The following is a 20169-nucleotide window of genomic DNA, read 5'->3' as shown; positions in this document are numbered from 1 at the left end:
TTTGCCGCTACCCTTTGCCTCCACTCCTTTAGCTCAGAAGCACCAACTATTTCATCAAGCCTCAGAGGAAGCACACCTCTAGAAAGTGTTCCCTGAGCCCTTGGGCTGCCTTAGGCAGGTCTCCCAGGCTTCCAAAATTCCTCCATTTTAACATTTGGTTAAGTAAGTTTGTGTTTCTGTCTTCCTGTTAGCCCGGAGGCTCACAGGGTGTGGTTCAAGCCTTTAAAAAAATCTTTGTACTGTCATAATGGGCCCCCAACAAGTCCTTGTTGAGTAAATGAATTAATGCTCTTGCTGAAGTTGGGAAGTCCTCGCCAGGAAGAGACTTGGGCACCCCAGATAAAACCACCATAGCTCTGGTGTCTGCTGAGTGACCTGTGGGATCAATTACAAAGGGAGGGTAAGAGAGACAGCCAATCAGCAACGGCCTCTTTAAAGACCATACAGAAATACTTTAACAGGTTTTTCACTCTACATATGAATTTCTTATTGAGCCTACACAAGTTACAATGCTGAATGTATTGTTAGCTATAGATGTAATGATCATTTTCATGGCAGTATTATTTGAAATCTGGAGTGTCCCAGAATATTCAACTATTAAAAAACATGTGTACCACGAATCAGACTAAACAGTGGAACTGAAGACAGTAAAATCTTCATCCATGCTCTTTGTACACCTCGCACCCCCCCTAAACAAAACACACCCGGGATATGAAGTTCACGTGGGAAGATCTGCCGGGTAAACAGAAATCTCAATGGCGTGGGATAAAAGGACTCAACGTAAGTCAGATTAACAAGGGCTTAAAACTGCCAGTTTCTTTCAAGGTAATACACACTTGTGACTACTTTCAGAATGTGGGTCTTGCTACACACTTTATGGCTACATTCAGAATGTGGGTTTTGCTACACACTTCAAAAATGGGGTTTACTAACAAAGTACTTTCCAGGGCAGAGCCGTGAAGACACAAAGCGACGTCCACGCGAAACCGCCCGCCTCCTGCCGAGCACCGCGCTTGCGCACCCTCCCTGTGGGAGGTAGCTGCAGGTCTGTGGGCGGGTCGTTTCTCTAACCCCACTGGCTCTCAGTACCCGCCTCCGGGCCGGAGAAAGTAGCTGATTGGTCAGTCCGGTCCGGATTTGGGGCGGAGATTGGGTGATTGGCAGTAACTCCCCGGGATAGCCAAGCTGGAAGCGGGAGACGCTGAAGAAGGTGCCGCGAGGCCGAGGTAAGTTGGGCTAGGGACTCAAGAAAGCGGTTGGCGGGGGAGGGGGGTCGAGGAGGCGTTCTCAGGCCTGAGGACGGTGGGAAGTCCTGGTAACAAAGTAGAAGATGAAGGAGTCCCCGGTTCGGGCATGCGGGGAGGACGGCGGGCTCCATGGGCCGGTTGGGCGTCTGCGCCGCGGCCGAAGGGAGGCGAAGACGTTCTCGGGCAGCCGGGGTGGCTGAGGGCTCTGCTGGGGCTAGAGCTCCGGCTGAGCGGAGGGAAGTCGGCCGACTGGCCCTGAAGGCTGGGACTCGCCCCCCCCTTCCCCCCCCCCCCGGCTCTTAGGTCCGTCTTTCCGAGCCTACACAGTTCGCTCGCCAGCCGCCAGGCGGCGGTCCCAGAAAGGCAGCCCTTTGCGGTGGTTGCCTTGGTCGTTGCGCTGTTTCCCGGGATTAGACCGGCCGGCCTCCGCGGGTGCGCCTCCGGCCCGGGCCTCGGGGATTCTGGGAGGAGACGCGCACTTGCTGGTTCGCCTGGGAGGCTTGACCAGTCTCACCTGGCTTGTGTTGCTGTTTCACTTTTCGCCTCCCAGTACTTCCCAACGTAGCTTCCGGAACCTAACTAGGATTTTGCGTTAAGCCCCCCCCCCCCCACAAAAGATCGACCTTTGTACATTTAAAAACACGTTTTATTATGAAAATCTTCAGACAGTACAGAGGTCGAGAGGATGGTATAACGAATTGTGGAACCCTTCACCCAATTTTAACAATTGTCAACACATGGCCGGGCTTGCTCCCTCTCCACGGGTTATATTCAAGCAAATCCCAGACATTTAATCTCTCTTAGATATTTCTGTGGCTTTGTTGTACTCAGTAATTATACTGTTTTTCTAATCGTTTGCCTTCTAGAGGGGTTGAGTAAAATAAGGCAAACATGAATGTGTAGACGGCGCAAATTGATTTTGCGCTACAAGAATCCCCGCAGTTCTCCAACAGTGCGGTTTCACTACTCTCTGCTCAGGTTTTCAAAATCATTAAAAACGAACGTTACAAATAGTCTAGTCTTGGCAGTAGCATTATTGCTCTTTAGCAGTAATACTAATATTGATAATTTCTATTTATATGGCTCTTGGTATGTATGAAGCACTGTGAAATTGCTTAAACCTATTCATTTAGTTTTTTACAACAGCCGTGTGAAGTATTACCCATTTTACAGATGAAGGAAAACGGGGCTAAGCAACTTGCCTAAGGTCACACTGATATAAATAAGGGGGGAGTAGAGGGTTGGGGGGTCAGGTTTAGGATATTAACCCTGGTCAGTGCCAAGTTCTTGCTCTTTTTAAGCATAATTAAATTTCCTAAGAATTGTGGAATAAACGTAACTGCTGTGGATCATTTCTTTTGAGCTATAAATCCATAGTGGAAAAAAAAACAACCCTGGAATTTACTAGTACAGTAGTAAGATAGGTTTTTTGTTTCTTTCAAACAGTAAAAGGTTAATGCAATTGAATTTTAAGTTAAAAATGAAAGTACGTAAATGTAGATCAATAAATACAAGTGTGTTTACAATTTTTATAGTATAGAACCAGTTAAAGGGGAAAGGAAACCAGAAAAGATAGACATCAATGAATAGTCTCTACTTCCTTTGGCATTTGTCATGTACTGACTATTTATATTGAATATTTTAAACTATATCCCTTATCTTCTCAGTCTTATACTATTTCTTTCTTTCTTTCTTTCTTTCTTTCTTTCTTTCTTTCTTTCTTTCTTTCTTTCTTTCTTTCTCTCAAGACTTCATTTACTCGAGAGAGCAAGTGAGCAAGAGAGAGAGCGCGCGAGCAGGGGGAGAGGCAGAGGGAGAGGGAGAGGGAGAAGCAGACTCCCCCAGGGAGCAGGGAGTCTGACTCGGAACTCGATCCCAGGACCCCAGGGATCATGACCCCAGCCAAAGGCAGATGCTTAACCGACTGAGCCACCCCAGTGCCCCTCTTATACTATTTCTAAGACAGTATCTTCATCAAATAATGTTAGAGGAGTAAGGAACTAGAAAGAGACCACTGGGCTTTTTCAGAGAACAGTAGGGAAGACCAGTTAAATTGGAGTTTAGAATTCCTACTGTAGGGGATTAATTAAAAAGTCTAGAAGTAAAATTAGAATCACATGTGAGTGTCAAGTTTAAGGAGTTTGAACTTGAGCAAAACAGGGACTCACTGATTGCAACCATCTCATAGGAAGAGTGAGCTGGACCCTATCAAAGATGGCTTCACCTGAGATGTGAAAAGATTAGTGACTTGACCTGGGGGGTATATAGGCTATAGATTTGGGTAACTGTTGAATTTACGGATATAAGGCAAGGAATAGAGAAAAACAAATAGCCTGAAAAAGGGGGATGAAAAGAGAGTGTGGTTCTGAAGTCCTGGTAAATGTCAGTTTCTACAAGTTTTTTGGGTTTTTGTTTTGTTTTGTTTTTTAAAGTAGGCTCCACATCCAACGTGGAGCCCAGCGCTGGGCTTGAATTCATGACTTGAGCTGACATCAAGACTCAGACTCTTAACTGACTAAGCCACCCAGGTGCCCCGAACAAGTTTGTTTTCTTAGGCAGATTTTTTAAAATGGTGAAAAGGGAACTTTTGATTTGATGAAGAGGATTTCCATAGAAGTTATATATATCCTCCTTAATGATGACATATTTATTTCCCCTATGAGTTAAGAAAGAAGACAAAAGTGACTACTGTCAACAGTTCTGAGCAATTCAGTAAAGCCAGGAAAAAGACAAAGAAGATACAGAATTTGGAAATGTGACATGGTTATCATAAAAATTTGAGAATATACTTTATCAGAACTATTTAGTACTTATTGCAAATTAGATAGTAAAATTATACAAACCATAAAACTTTTAGTAGCTTTAAAAAGCTAATAGTAAGGAATAAATCTAATTAAATATTTGCAAAGCCTTTAAGTGGAAAACTAAAATGTGATAAAAATTAAAGTAGACTTAAATAAAATGGGGGTTATGGAATTTTAGCAAATTGGGAGTTTGAATATTGTTAAGGTGTCAGTTCTCCCCAAATTGATCTGTAAATTTGCTGTGATTCTCATTAAATTTGAGTAGGTTTTGGTTTTGTGGCAATTGAGAGATGATTCTATAATTAATATGAAAATATATAAGACTAAAAGCAATAATGATCGGAAGAAGAACAAAATCAGAGAACTTAGGCCACTGGATATCAAAACTGATTACAAAGCTATGATAATTAAATAGAATAGTGTTACAAAGAAAAGTATCCAGAATTAGGTTTAGATGGTCCTTGCAGTAAACTGTGCTGAGGCAACCGAACATATGGAAAACTGAAATTTCCAGCTTCATGCTAATCATAAAAATGAGTTTGTGGTATATCTAGAGCTAAATGTGCAATATGAAACAAAACTTTCTGAAAAAGAGGAGAATATCTGCATGATCATGATATAGGCAGATTGATTTGTTAAGGACATAAAATACACTAACCAAAAACCGTTTTTTTTTTTTTAAGATTTAATTTTTAAGTAATCTTTACACCAGTGTGGGGCTTGAACTTAGCAGCCCTGAGGTCCAGAGTTGCATACTCTAATGATGGATCCAGCCAGGTGTCCTGAACATCTGTATTTTAAATGTTTAGAACTCTGTGAAAAGGAAATTAATTGCCCATCAGTATTTAAAAAATTTTATTACAATGTAGGTTTTTTGTTTTTTTAATTGAAGTATAGTTGACACACTAAATATTGCATTAGTTTCTGGGGTACAACTGGTGATTCCAGAAGTCTATGTGTTCTGCTAGCTCACACACATAGCTACTCTCACCATACAACACTATTATAATACCATTAACTATATTATCTGTGCTATAGCTTTCATCTCCTATGACTTATTCCATAATTGGAAGCCTGTACCAACCATTCCTCTTCACCCTTTTTTTCCATCCCTGACCCCCCACCCTCTGGCAACCACCAGTTTGTTCTTTGAATTTGTGTTTTGTTTTTTGTTTTTTTTTTTTTTTAGATTCTGCATATAGATGAAATCATATGGTGCTTGTCTTTTTCTGACTTATTTTACTTAGCATGATACCCTCTAGGTCCATCCATGTTGTCGCATATGGCAAGATCTCATTATCTTTCATGGCTGAGTAATATTCTGGTGTATTTGTGTGTATACCACATCTTTTTTTTTTTTTTTTTTTAACCATCTGTTGCTTCCATATCTTGGCTATTATAAATAATGCTGAAATAAAAATAGGGGTGCCTATATCTTTTCAAATTGTGGGTTTGTTTTCTTTAGGTAAATACCCAGAAGTGGGATTACTGAGTTGTATGGTATTTTCTATTTTAATTTTTTTGAGGACCTTCCTTACTGTTTTCCACAGTTGCTGCACCAATTTACATTCCCAACATCAGTGCATAGGGTGCCTTTTTCCTCCACATTCTTGCCAACACTTTTTATTTCTTGTCTTCTTGATACTAGCCATTCTGACTGGTATAAGGTGATATTGTTGCTTTGATTTGCATTTCCCTGATGATGAGTGATTGAGCATTTTTTCATGTGTCTGTTAACTGTATGTCTTCTTTGGAAAAATGTATATTCAAGTCCTCTGCCCATTTTTTAATTGGAGTTTGTTTTTTTTTTAATTTGATGTGGGGTTGCATGTACATATTTTGGATATTAACCCCTTATCTGATCTATCACTTACAGATATCTTCTCCCATTCAGCAAATTCTCTTTGATAGTTTAATTTGCTGTGCAAAAGCTTTTCAGTTTGATGTAGTTCCAGTTGTTTATATTTACTTTGACCCTTGCCTGTGGAGACAGATACAAAAAAATACTGCTAAGAATGATGTCCAAGAGTTTACTGCCTGTTTTTTCTTTTAGGAATTTTGTGGTTTCAGGTCTTACATTTAAGTCTTCTATTTTCAGTTTACGTTTGTGTATGGTGTAAGAAAGTGATCCAGTTTCGTTCTGTTCATGTAGCTGTCCAGTTTTTCCAACACCATTTATTGAAGAAACTGTCTCTTCCCTGTTTTATTTTCTTGCCTCCTTTGTTATAGATTGACTATGTATGTGTGGGCTTATTTATAGGATCTCTATTCTGTTCCATTGATCTTTGTGTCTGGTTTTATGCCAGTACCATCTGTTTTGATTTCTGTAGCTTTATAGTACAGTTTGAAATATGGGAGCATGGAATCTCCAGCTTTGTTCTTCTTAAGATTGTTTGTAGCCAATTTTTATAGATAATTTGTGCTTCTCTACAAATTTTAGAATCATTTCTAAATGATTCTAGAATCAGTTCTAGCTCTCTGAAAAAATGCTATTGGAATTTTGATGATCACATTGAATCTGTAGATTGCTTTGGGTGGTAGGGACATTGTAACAATATTAATTCCTCCAGTCCATGAGCATGGTGTAGCTTTCCATTTATGTGTCATCTTTAGTTCCTTCTGTCAGTGTCTTATAGTTTTCAGAGCGCAGGTCTTTTACTCCTTTGTTAAATTTATTTGTAGGTACTTTCTACTTTTTAATGTAATTTTAATGGAATTATTTTCTTAATTTTTCTTTCTGATAGTTTGTATTAGTGTATAGAAACCCAGCAGATTCCTTTGTATATTAATTTTGTATCCTGCATCTTTACTGAACTCGCTTATTAGTTGTAATAGTCTTTTGGCGGAGTGTTTCGGGTTTTCAATATGTAGTATCACATCTGTAAATAGTGACAGTTTATTTCTTCCTTACCAATTTGGATGTCTTTTATTTTTTGTCTGATTGCTGTGGCTAAGATTTTCAGTATTGTGTTGAATCAAAGAGGTAAGAGTAGGTATCCATGTCTTAAGGAGGAATAGCTTTCAGCTTTTCACTGTTGAGTATGATGTTAGCTATGGGTTTGTCATATATGGCCTTTATTATATTGAGACACATTCTGTCTATAACCACTTCGTTGAGGTGTTTTTTTTTTGCTTTTATCATGATGAATGTTGAATTTTGTCAGGTTTTTCTGCATCTATTGAGATGATTATATGATTTCTATCTTTCCTTTTGTAATGTGGTGTAATGCATTGATTGATTTGTAGATGATGAACCATCCTTGCATCCCTGGAATAATTCTGGTAATTTTCTGGTTGTTTGTGTAGTTCTCTGTTCGATTCTTTTTTTCTTACTCTTTTCCCTTATTTAATGACTTTGTTTAGTGTTTTTTTTAATTAATTAATTAATTACTTTTTGTAACTTCTGAGTGGGATCTTATTTATTTTACTTTTTTCCCCAGTGACTCATCAGTCTTGCGCACAGCGCCAATTACATCACGTGCTCTCCTTACTGTCCATCACTCAGTTACCCCATCCCCCAACCCCCTCCAATCCAGCAATCCTCAGTTTGTTTCCCATGATTTAGAGTCTCTCAGGGTTTGTCTCCCTCTCTGATTTTATGTTGGTTTTTTTTTCCCTCCCTTCCCCTATGATCATGTTTTGTTTCTTAAATCCCACATATGTGTGAGATCCTATGATAATTGTCTTTCTCTGATTGACTTATTTCACTTAGCATAATACCTTCTGGTTCCATCCATGTCGTTGCAAATGGTAAGGTTTCATTTTTTTGATGGCTCAGTAGTATTCCATTATATATATATATATATATATATATATATATATATATATATCACATATTCTTTCTTTATTTTTTTTTAAAGATTTTATTATTTGAGAGAGAGAGAGATAAATCATGAGCAGGGGGCAGAGGGAGAAGCACACTCCCCACTGAGCAGGGATCCTGATGCCAGACTCCATCCCAGGACCCCAGGATCATGACCTGAGAGGAAGGCAGACGCTTAACTGACTGAGCCACCCAGGCGCCCTACCACATCTTCTTTATCCATTCATCTGTCAGTGGACATCTGGGCTCTTTCCATAGGTTGGCTATTGTGGACATTGCTGCTATAAACATTGGGGTGTAGGTGCATCTTCGGATCACTACATTTGTATGTTTGGGATAAATACCCAGTAGTGCAATTGCTGGGTTGTAGGGTAGCTCTATTTTCAACTTTTTGAGGAACCTGCATACTGTTTTTCATAGTGGCTATACCAGCTTGCATTCCCCCGTAAGAGGGTTCCCCTTTCTCTGCATCCTCACCAACATCTCTCATTTCCTGACTTGCTAATTTTAGCCATTCTGACTGGTGTGAGGTGGTATGTCATTGTGGTTTTGATTTGTATTTCCCTGTTGCCAAGTGATGTTGAGCCTCTTTTCATGTGTCTGCTGGCCATTTGTATGTCTTCTTTGGAGAAGTATCTGTTCATGTCTTCTGCCCATTTTTTTGACTGGATTATTTGGTTTTTGGGTGTTGAGCTTGAGAAGTTATTTATAGATCTTAGATACCAGCCCTTTATCTGTATTGTCATTTGCAAATATCTTCTCCCATTCTATAGGTTTCCGTTTTTTAGTTTTGTTGACTGTTTCCTTTGCTTTGCAGAAGCTTTTTACCTTGATGAAGTCCCAGGAGTTCATGTTTGCCTTTGTTTTCCTTGCCTTTGGAGACATCTCTATTAAGAAGTTGCTGCGGCTGAGGTCACAGAGGTTGCTGCCTGTGTTCTGCAGGATTATGATGCATTCCTGTCTCACATTTAGATCTTTCATCCATTTTGAGTCTATTTTTATGTATGGTGTAAGAAAATGGTCCAGTTTCATTCTGCTGCATGAGGCTGTCCCAGTTTTCTCAACACCGTTTGTTGAAGAGAGTATCTTTTTTCCATTGTATATCCTTTCCTGCTTTGTTGAAGATTAGCTGACCACAGAGTTAAGGGTCCATTTCTGGGTTCTCTTTTCTGTTCCAATGATCTCTGTGTCTGTTTTTGTACCAGTACCATACTGTCTTGATGATTATAGCTTTGTAATGTAGCTTGACATCTGGGATTGTGATGCCCCCCAGCTTTGGTTTTCATTTTCAACATTCCTTTGGCTATTCAGGGTCTTTTCTGGTTCCATACAAATTTTAGGATTATTTGTTCCAGTTCTGTGAAAAAAGTTAATGGTAGTTTGATAGGGATTGCCTTGAATGTATAGCTTGTTCTATGTAGCATAGACATTTTAACAGTATTTTTTTCTTCCAATCCGTGAGCATGAAACATTTTTCCATGTCTTTGTGTCTTCCTCAGTATCTTTTATGAGTATTCTATAATTTTCTGAGTACAGATCCTTTACCTCTTTGGTTAGGTTTATTCCTAGGTATCTTATGGTTTTTCTTGGTGCAATTGTAATTTATCTTATGGTTTTTTGGTGCAGTTGTAAATGGGATAGACTCTGTAATTTCTCTTTCTTCTAATTGTTAGTGTATAGAAATGCAACTGATTTCTGTGCATTGATTTTATATCCTGCCACTTTGCTGAACTCCTGTATGAGTTCCAGCAATTTTGGGGTGGAGTCTTTTGGGTTTTCCACATAGAGTATCATGTCATCTGTGAAGAGTTAAGAGTTCGACTTCTTTGCCGATTCGGATGCCTTTTCTTTTTGTTGTCTGATTGCTGAGGCTAAGACTTCTGGTACTCTGTTGAACAACAGTAGTGAGAATGGACATCCCTGCCATGTTCTGACCTTAGGGGAAAAGCTCTCAATTTTTCCCCATTGAGAATGATATTCACTGTGGGCTTTTGATATATGGCTTTTATGATAGAGGTATGTTCCCTCTATCCCTACACTCTGAAGAGTTTTAATCAAGAAAGGATGCTGTACTTTGTCAAATGCTTTTTCTGCATCTGTTGAGGGGATCATATGGTTCTTGTCCTTTCTTTTATTGTAGTGTATCACATTGATTATTTGTGGAGGCTGTGCCACCCTTGCAGCCCAGGAATAAATCCCACTTGGTTGTGGTGAATAATCCTTTTAATATACTGTTGGATCCTATTGGCTAGGATTTTGGTGAGCATTTTTGCATCCATGTTCATCAGGGATATTAGTCTGTAAATCTTTTTGGTAAGGTCTTTGTCTGGTTTTGGGATCAAGGTAATGCTGGCCTCATAGAAGTTTTCCTTGCATTTCTGGTTTTTGAAACAGCATCAGAAGAATAGGTATTAATTCTTCATTGAATGTTTGGTAGAATTCCCCTGGGAAGCCATCCAGCCCTGGACTCTTGTTTGTTTGGAGATTTTTGATTAGTGCTTCAGTTTTCTTTCTGGTTATGGGTCAGTTCAGGTTTTCTATTTCGTCCTGTTTCAGTTTTGGTGGTTTATACTCTCAAGGAATGAATCCGTTTCTTCAGATTGCCTCATTTGTTGGCACATAGTTGCTTATAATACATTCTTATACTTGTTTGTATTTCTTTGGTGTTGGTTGTGATCTCTTTTCTTTCATTCATGATTTTATTTATTTGGGTCCTTTCTCTTTTCTTTTGGTAAGTCTGGCCAGGGATTTATCGATCTTATTCTTCAAAGAACCAGCTGCTAGTTTCCTTATCTGTTCTGTTCTTTTGGTTTCTATTTCATTGATTTCTGCTCTAATCTTTATTAATTCTCCTGCTGGGTTTAGGCTTTATTTGCTGTTCTTTCTCCACCTCCTTTAGGTGTAAGTTCAGGTCGTGTATTTGAGACCTTTCTTGTTTCTTGAGAAAGTCTTGTATTGGTGTATACTTCCCTCTTAAAACTGCCTTTGCTGTATCCCAAAGGTATTGAACAATTGTGTTTTCATTTTCATTAGTTCCATGATTTTTTTTTTTAATTCTTCTTTAATTCCCTGGTTGACGCATTTGTTCTTTAGTAGGATGCTCTTTAACCTCCATGTTTTTGAGTTTTTTTCCAAATTTCCTCTCGTGATTGAGTTCAAGTTTCAAAGCATCAAAGCATGTTGTGGTCTGAAAATATCTGGGGAATGATCCCAGTCTTTTGGTACTGGTTGAGACCTGATTTGTGACCTCGTATGTGGTCTATTCTGGAGAATGTTCCATGTGGACTCCAGAAGAATGTGTATTCTGTTGCTTTAAGATGGAATGTTCTGAATATATCTGTGAAGTCTATCTGGTCCAGTGTGTCATTCAGAGCCCTTGTTTCCTTGTTGATCTTCTGATTAGATGATCTGTCCATTGCAGTGAGTGGGGTGTTAAAGTCCCCTACTATTATCAATGTGTTTCTTTGATTTTGTTATTAACTGGTTTGTATAATTGGCTGCTCCCCTGTTATAGGGGCATAAATATTTACAGTTGTTAGGTCTTGTTGGATAGACCCTTTAATTATGATATAGTGTCATTCCTCATCTCTTATTACAGTCTTTGGTTTAAAATCTAATTTGTCTGGGGGCGCCTGGGTGGCACAGCGGTTAAGCGTCTGCCTTCGGCTCAGGGCGTGATCCTGGCGTTATGGGATCGAGCCCCACATCAGGCTCCTCTGCTATGAGCCTGCTTCTTCCTCTCCCACTCCCCCTGCTTGTGTTCCCTCTCTCGCTGGCTGTCTCTATCTCTGTCGAATAAATAAATAAAATCTTTAAAAAAAAAAAATCTAATTTGTCTGATAGAAGGATTGCTACCACAGTTTTCTTTTGATGTCAATTAGCATGACAAATGGTTTTCCACCCCTTCACTTTTTTTTTTTAAGATTTTATTTATTTATTCAATAGAGACAGCCAGCGAGAGAGGGAACACAAGCAGGGGAAGTGGGAGAGGAAGAAGCAGGCTCATAGCGGCGGAGCCTGATGTTGGGCTTGATCTCACAATGCTGGGATCACGCCCTGAGCCGAAGGCAGACGCTTAACCGCTGTGCCACCCAGGCGCCCCTACACCCCTTCACTTTCAATCTGGAGGTGTCTTTGGGTCTAAAACGAGTCTCTTGCAGACAAAATATCGATGGGTCTTGTTTGATTTTTTTTATCCAGTCTGATACCCTGTGTGTTTTTATTGGGGCATTTAGCCCATTTACATTCAGAGTAACTATTGAAAGATAGGAATTTAGTGCCATTGTATTACCTGTGAAGTCACTGTTTCTGTATTTGGTCTCTGTTCCTTTCTGGTCTATGTTACTTTTGAGCTTTCTTCACTTAAAGGATCTCCTTTAATGTTTCTTGCAGGGCTGGTTTAGTGATCACAAATTCTTTAAGTTTCTCTTTGTCCTGGAAGCTTTTTATCTCTCCTTCTATTTTTGAATGACAGCCTTGCTAGATAAAGCATTCTTGGCTGCATATTTTTCTCATTTAGTACCCTGAATATACCATGCTAGTCCTTTCTGGCCTGTCAAGTCTCTGTGGATAGGTCTGCTGGCAATCTAATGTTCCATCCTTGTAGGTTACAGACCTCTTGTCCTGAGCTACTTTCTCTGGATTTTCTTTGTCTCTGAGATTTGCAAGCTTCACTCTTATATGTTGAGGTGTTGACCCATTTTTGTTGATTTTGAAGGGGGTTCTCTGTGCCTCCTGGAATTGAATGTCCGTTTCCTTCCCCTGATTAGGGAAGTTCTCTGCTATAATTTGCTCCAATATACTTTCTGCCTCTCTCTCCTCTTCTGGGATCCCAATTATTCTAATATTGTTTTGCTTAATGGTATCACTTATCTCTTGAATTCTTCCCTCATGATCCAGTAGTTGTTTATCTCTTTTCTACAGCTTCTTTATTCTTCATCATTTTGTTTTCTGTATCACCAATTCTTTCTTCTGCGTTTCTTCTTCATTACCGTTTTTTATTTCGACTTGATTAGGTTTAGTTCTTTTGTTTCTCCAGAAAGGGATTCTCTAGTGTTTTCTATGCTTTTTTCAAGTCCAGTTAGTATCTTTATAATCGTTATTCTGAACTCGAGTTTCAGCATTTTATATCCATACTGATTGGGTCCCTGGCAGTCAGTACTGCCTCTTGTTCTCTTTTTTGAGATGAGTTTTTCCATCTTGTCATTCTGTCCAGTGAAGAATAGATTAATGAGATCTAAATATGAAAATGGTAACAATGACCCTGGAGAAATATACACTAAGCAAATCAGAAGAGACCTGAAACTGAAGAAATAAATAAATAAATAATCAGAGAGCAATACACTAGATTTTGTGTGTATTTTGGGCTTTTAGAAGAAGCTGCATCCCAAAATTATAAAGAAAGACATATATATGCAAAAATAAAATTAAATACAATGAAAGGATAGAATGCAACTGTTAAAATGAAAATTAAAAAATAGATTTTTTAAAGATTTTATTTATTTGAGAGAGAGTGAGAGCACAAGCTGGGGAGAGGGGCACAGGGAGAGGGAGAAGCAGACTCACTGCCGAGCAGGAAGCCCGACTCAGGACTTGATCCCAGGGCCCTGGGATGAAGCCTGACTCAGGACTTGATCCCAGGGCCCTGGGATGAAGCCTGACTCAGGACTTGATCCCAGGGCCCTGGGATGAAGCCTGACTCAGGACTTGATCCCAGGGCCCTGGGATGAAGCCTGACTCAGGACTTGATCCCAGGGCCCTGGGATCATGACCTGAGCCGGAAGCAGACGCTTCACTGACTGAGCCACCCTGGTGCCCCGAAAATTAAAAAAGATTTTAAAAAAGGTGATAAGATATTGGTTGAAAAGGAAAGAGAAAAAAAAATTAAAATCGAAAGACTAAAGAATCATGAGAAAAAAACCCCGTGAATTCTATAAACTATTTCCCCTAGTGCTGGAGTTTTGCAGTTCTGTGTGATCGGTAAACTTGGTCTTAGATGTTCTTGGTGATGTTCTGGGGAGCCTGTTGCACGGATTCTCAGATGTCTTTGCCCCGGGCGGAACTGCACTACCCTTGTCAGGGGGCCAGGCTAAGTAATCTGCTCCAGATTGCACTATGTGGCTTTTGTTCCCTGAGGGCTTTCTACACAGCTTTAGAGGATGAGAATGAAAATGGCCGCCTCCCAATCTCCAGCCCCAGAGCTGACAACTCTGACAACTCAGTCCCCTCACTCCTCAGTCTGTCCTCTGGGAAAAACAGTCAGTCACTCCTGTCTCCCTGGTCTCTGTCCAGCCTCCGTGCTCACCCAGCCTGTGACCAAGCATTTCTATCTCAGGCATGTGACCCTGCTTCGAGTGTGCAAACCCTGCAGACTCCTGTGGCGCGCACACGTGCCGCTCGTCCTTGGGGAAGGAGGAGGTTCTCGCAGAGGTTTTGCCGTTTGCTGGGCCCCTGCTCGGAGAGCGGTCTCCCAACCGTGCCGGGTTTTGTGGTTTATGGCAACACAGTTGAAAGCCCACTCCTGGTCTCGCTGATTGCTGCTGGCTTCCCCGACCTGAAGCCTGGGATCTGTGCCACACTCAGGAACCCCTGTTCTTTCTGTGACCCCTAGGATCCTGAGACCACACTGCCCACCTAGGATTCCACTCCACTTTGCCACCTGAGTGCTTTCCAGGCAGGGATGGCTCTCGCTAGAGCAGACTCCTAAGAGTTTTGATTTTGTGCTCCTCTGCTGTATCACTTTCTGTTAGCCGGCTTCTGGAGGCTCCCTCTGCAATGATTTTATCTTTTGATATATTGCCTTGGATTCCCTTCTCCGCACCTCGTACCTTACAGAAAGTAGTTGCTTTTCTATTTGTAGAATCTTTTCTTCGATTTCAGGTTGAATTCGCAGGTGTTCAGAATGATTTGATAACTATGTAGCTGAATTCATGGGACCACACAAAACAAAGGTCTCCTACTCCTCTGTAAACTTGAACTCTCTCCAGCTTTGTTGAGTGTTATGTGTGGATTCTTTTCTCTTTATGCATATCTATTTTAGGTTTTTGGTTTGTGATTACCATGAGGTTCATATAGAATGCTCTATGTTTATAGAATTCTATTTTGACAAAGCTAGTCTATTTTGACAAAGCTAGTTCAAACACGTTACTACATGTATTCACCCCCCCCATTTTTTACTTTTAATATTGTAATTTACATTTAAAAATTGTATGTATCTCTTATTGTAGATATGTATTGTTTTTATTACTTTTATTACTTTTTTCTTTTAACCTTCACACTGGCTTTATAAGTGGTTGATTCTCTGCCTTTGCTCTATGTTTGCTTATTTGTTAATTTTTTTTAGTAATCTCTACAACCAGCATGGGGGTCGAACTCATGACCGAGCAAGAGTCAGGTGTTCTGACAGAGCCAGCCAGCTGGCTTCTGAACTTCTTTAACTGTTTTGGAAACTGTTTATGTCTCCTTCAGTTCTGTATGATAACCTTCTTGGTTGTCTTCTTGGTTGTAGGTTTTTTCCCTTTCAGCACTTCGAAAATTTCATGCCACTCTTTTCTGGCCTGTAATGTTTTTGCTGAAAAAAAAATAGCTGATAGTTTTATGGATGTTCCCTTGTTGCTTTTCCCTTGCTGCTTTTAAGATCATCTTTAATTTTTGACATTTAAATTATTAAGCATCTTGGTGTGGACCTCTTTGGGTTTATCTTCTTTGGGACTGCTTTTGCTTCCTGGACCTGGATATCTGTGTCCTTCCTCAGGTTAGGGAAGTTTCAGGTATTATTTCTTCAAGTAAGTTTTCTCCTTTCTCTCTCCTCTTTCTGGAATTCCTATAACGTGAATATTAGTGCACTTAATGTTGTCTTACAGGTCCCTTAGTCTCATCTTTTGAAATTCTTTTTTCTTTTTGCTCAAATTGTGGGTTCTCTCCACTACCCTGTCTTCCAGGTTGCTGCTCTGTTCGTCTGCATTATGTAATTTGCTATTTATTCCCTCTAGTGTGTTTTTTACTTGTTACTGTATTTTTCCGCCCTTTTTGGTTCTTTTTCATATTTTCTCTTTGTTGAAATTCTGTGTTCATTCTTATCCTGAGTTCAGTGAGCGTCTTTATCGCCATTACTTTGAACCCTTTATCAGGTAGATTACTTATCTCCATTTTGTTTAGTTCTTTTGCTGAGGTTTTGTCTTGTTCTTTTGTTTGGAACATATTCCCCTGTCTCCTCACTTTGGCTATCTCTTTGTGTATGTCTGTATATATCAGGTAGGTTAGTTACATTTTCTGGTCTTGAAGGAGTGGTCTTATGTAGAAGGCATCCTTTGGGGTCCAGAAATGTAGTCTCCCTGGTCACCAGGACCAGTTGCTCCAGGGATGTCCTCTGTGTGGGCTGTGTGCATCCTTCTGTTGGAGCTGGGTCACAGCTGTTGTGGGCACACTGGTTGGGGTGTCTGGTGCCCTCCAGGGCAGGAGTTGCTTTGGCAGGGTGCTGATCTGGGCTGAAATATCCTACTGGGTATTGCAGGGTGGGAACTACTTTGGGGAGTCCCTGGTCCCTGCCAGAGCTGTACACTGTGTGCAGTTTGGACCTGCTTGGGTTGGGAGGGGAGCGGTGCTGGTGCTGACTGAGACTGTCTGCTTGGCACAGCAGGGAAGGAGCTGTTTTGGAGAAGCGGGTGTGTTGGGTGGGGGTAGGTCTGCAGAACTCCTAGGTGTGCTAGCAGGGTTGATGGAGAATGTCAAAAGTGGTGCCTACTAGTTCTTTTGTTCCCAGAAAAGTTCCTACGGATCCCTGCCGCTTGACACATGCCCTAAAATTATTCAGTAAATGTCCTCCATGTGTGATGAATGGCCCAGGGGCTTTTGAAACTGTTGTCTCAGTGCTGTGACTTGGAGTGAGTGAGTTGGTGCTTAGGCCCTTTAAGAGCAGGGTCTGGGTTTCTTGTAGACCTCCATCTCTCCTGGAGTTAAGCCTGGTGATTTTCAAAGCCAGGTGTTATGGGGGCTCATCTTCATAATGCAGGTTCCTAGGGCAGGGCTGCCCAATATGTGGCTTGAACTCTTTGCTTCTCAGGGATTACCTTTGCACCTGTGCTATATCTCCTGCCTGTGGGTCACTGTGATAGGGGGGTGGTTCCTGACAAGACCACATCTGTGCCCCTCCTACCCTTCTCTGTGTTGCTTTTGCTTTATATCTTTAGCTGTGGAAGAGCTGTTCTAGTCTTTAGGTTGTTTTCCAAGAGAGTTGCTCTGTACTGGTCGCCAGGGTGTGTCTATGGGAGGAGGTAAGCTCAGGATCCTCCTGCTTTGCTGTCTTGATCTTCCTCCTCCTTGGGCAGTTTTCATGGTGAATATTATTACTGTATCGGTACTCTTTGAAATGTTAACTACTGTCAGCTATTCAGCTATTCTTTTGTATGTTGTATACCATCAATATACATTACATAGTTTAAACAATATAAAATGTCACGATAATCCCACCGGGTAAGGATAAACCACTGATGATGATGTTTTAGTGTAAGTCCTAGACAAGAGGTTGGCAAACTGTGGCCCGATAGCCTATACTGGTCTGAGGTCTGTTTTTGTATTTGAGCTAAGAGTGGTTTTTACATTTGAAAGGAGTTGGAAATAAATTTTAAATTGACTATTTTGTGGCTCTTGGTTCATAAACTCCTTGGGAGCTTCCTGGTTGTAATCTGAAACCAGCCATGGTACTTGGAGGTCAAAGAGAGACTGAAGAAACAGGCAAGCCCTCCAGATTGGTAGGTAGTAGGTTTAATGAGCAAGAGAATTAACTAGGCTTGTCTTGAGAAGGAAGCCTCAAGACAGTAGATCTCCACACCTGTCTGCCAAATCTTGAAAATTTCATATAGGGGCCTTAACTGGGTTCAGTCACATATAATCCCTAGATGGTCTCAACATCACATCACCATCTCAAGGCTTTGTCTTTAGGACAACTTCTGGGAGGGGGGAGGGCAATTGAAATGCATCTTCCTAGGACGGGAAGGATGAGGAGCCTCCTGTTGCCAGAGTCCAGCTCACAGGACTTAAAATTCATCTTTTTAATGTCTGCTTAGTCTTTCAAGGTATGCATGAGGTACCTTTGGGTATTTAAACAAGTCTCTTTTCTTAGATGTTTTGATTTCTTTTCCAAATACTTGAGGACAGCTTTTCTATTCAGGTTTTTGTCGGTGTCAAATTATTTTCTGTGGGACAAATTTCTAGAGGTGAAATTGCTAGTATTTACATATTGCCCGGTTGCCCATCAGAAATACTGGGCCATGCCTCTACCAATACTGGGTTGTCCCCCCCCCCCTTTTTTTTTAAAGATTTTGTTTATTTGACAGAGCAGAAGCAGGGGGAGCGGCAGGCAGGCGGAGAAGCAGGCTTCCCTCTGAGCAGAGAGCCTGACGTGGGCCTCGATCCCATGACTCCGGGATCATGACCTGAGCTGAAGGCAGATGCTTCACCGACTGAGATCCAGGCACCCCATTCCACCCTTTTTCTAAGAATTTATTTTTGTTTATTTTAGAGCGAGAGCACGTGCAAGGAGAGGGGTAGGTGGGGAGAAAGAGAGAAAGAATCTCAAGCAGATTTCCTGCTGAGCACGGAACTTGACTCGGAGCTCAGTCTCACAACCCTGAGATCATGACCTGATCCTAAATTAAGAGTCAGGCACTTAACCAACAGAGCCACCCAGGCACCCTGGGTTGTCCCCTTTTTTATCTTTGCCAAGTTGATAGGGAAAAAGAGATGACAGTTTTATTAACATTTATTTGATTACTAGTGAGATCATTAACTATTTTTTCATGTTTATTGTCCATTTGTATTTCCACTTATAAAATGCCTATGTCTTTTTCTATTTTTCTGTTGGGCTTCTGATCTTTTACTTCTTGATTTGCAAGCACTTTATATTCATTAGGGATAGTAATCATTTGTTATGTACAAGTTGCAGATAAGTTTCTTAATTACTTAAATGCTGCAGAATGGATAATAAAATGAAATATTTGTATCAGCTGGGAGAATACTCAGGGCTGTAGTTTCAGGGACCAGCACTTGCCACTTCTGAAACAGTCCCTTAATTTGTGATACCGCAGTTGTTGCTAGCCAATCTGCAACTCATTATTACAAATTAATTGTATAAATATTTGTTACCATTTAACAGATTAGTTCATACAACTGGTTTTAATTTTTCATTAATTTTTACAACTGGTGAGTTAGTGGTGGATTAAAATGTGAGCTTAAATAGGAAAGTTAAATTAAGTCTCCATGACTTAAAAAAATGCATCATGATACATTCTTTTAATATATGCATATATTAATATGCAAAACACTATAAGATTTTTTTAACCTGCAAGAAATTTCATTAGTGACTCTTTGAAATGGAATTCTTATATGCTAGTAAGTATCGATTTTATATATAATGTGGACTTACAATAGAGTAGGCTGCTTTCCTGGAAAGATGATTTTAGGTGGAACTGGCATCAACTTTATATTTTTTTTAGGCCAGATATCTCTTTATCCCAATCTGTTTGGGCTCCGATAGGGAACTTAACTATAGTTAAGTTTTTAAAAGTAAATTGGGAAAAATGTCCTGAAATAATAAACAATGATTACATAGACATTTTTGCTTGGGCCAAAGTTAAATTATTTTTTTTAAAAGTTAGTTGACTTAAACTAGTGTCTATTTGGTCCACTATTTCTATTTTTTTTTTTTTTTAAGATTTTATTTTTAAGTAATTACTATACCCACCATGGGGCTGGAATCTACAACCCCGACATCAAGAGTCAAATGCTCTACTGACTGATCCAGCCAGACACCCCTCTGCTTTATTTTTTAAAAAAACGGAATTACACACACACACACACACACACACACACACGTTAGTTTGCAACTTTGTTCATGTATCTTATTATAAAAACTTTTAAAAAGATTTTATGTATTTATTTGAGAGAGAGCGCACAAGCGGGGAGAGGGGCAGAGAAGAAGATTCCCCACTGAGCAGGGAGCCCGACACAGGGCTTAATCCCAGGACCCTGGGATCATGACTCGAGCTGAGGGCAGGTGCTCAACTAACTGATCCACCCAGGTGCCCCCAAACTTCTTGTGTTATCTTTTTGTTTTTATGGCCATAAGCTTAGAATGGATACGTTGAATCTGTTTTAACTATTTTTCTATAGATGGACATTTAGTTTGCTCTGAATTTTCTCTTTTTACACTAATGCTCAGTAAATACCTTTCAGCTTTTAAAAAGTCTTTATTTTACAAAGATGTAATTTACTGAGTTTTGCTGCTAAGGAAATTTTT

General features: G+C 40.2%; 1 protein-coding gene across 2 annotated transcripts in view; it reads left to right on the top strand.

Moving 5' to 3' along the window:
* The first annotated feature begins 1141 nt into the window (after window positions 1-1141).
* MTFR1 (mitochondrial fission regulator 1) overlaps window positions 1142-20169 on the top strand; it is a 63976-nt gene continuing 44948 nt past the window's right edge. Inside the window, exon 1 of one of the 2 annotated variants that reach the window (XM_045789015.2) lies at window positions 1142-1226. The gene's annotated coding sequence lies outside the window, so the exon portion shown is untranslated. The remainder of the gene's footprint in view (window positions 1227-20169) is intronic. The other variant, XM_045789016.2, reaches the window with a different exon arrangement.

The sequence above is a fragment of the Ursus americanus genome, chromosome 9 (genome assembly GCF_024610735.1).
Source record: "Ursus americanus isolate L20-20 chromosome 9, mUrsAme1.1.p, whole genome shotgun sequence".
NCBI lineage: Eukaryota > Metazoa > Chordata > Mammalia > Carnivora > Ursidae > Ursus > Ursus americanus.
Note: the sequence above shows the minus strand (reverse complement) of the source record. Positions and strands in the feature narration are given on the sequence as shown.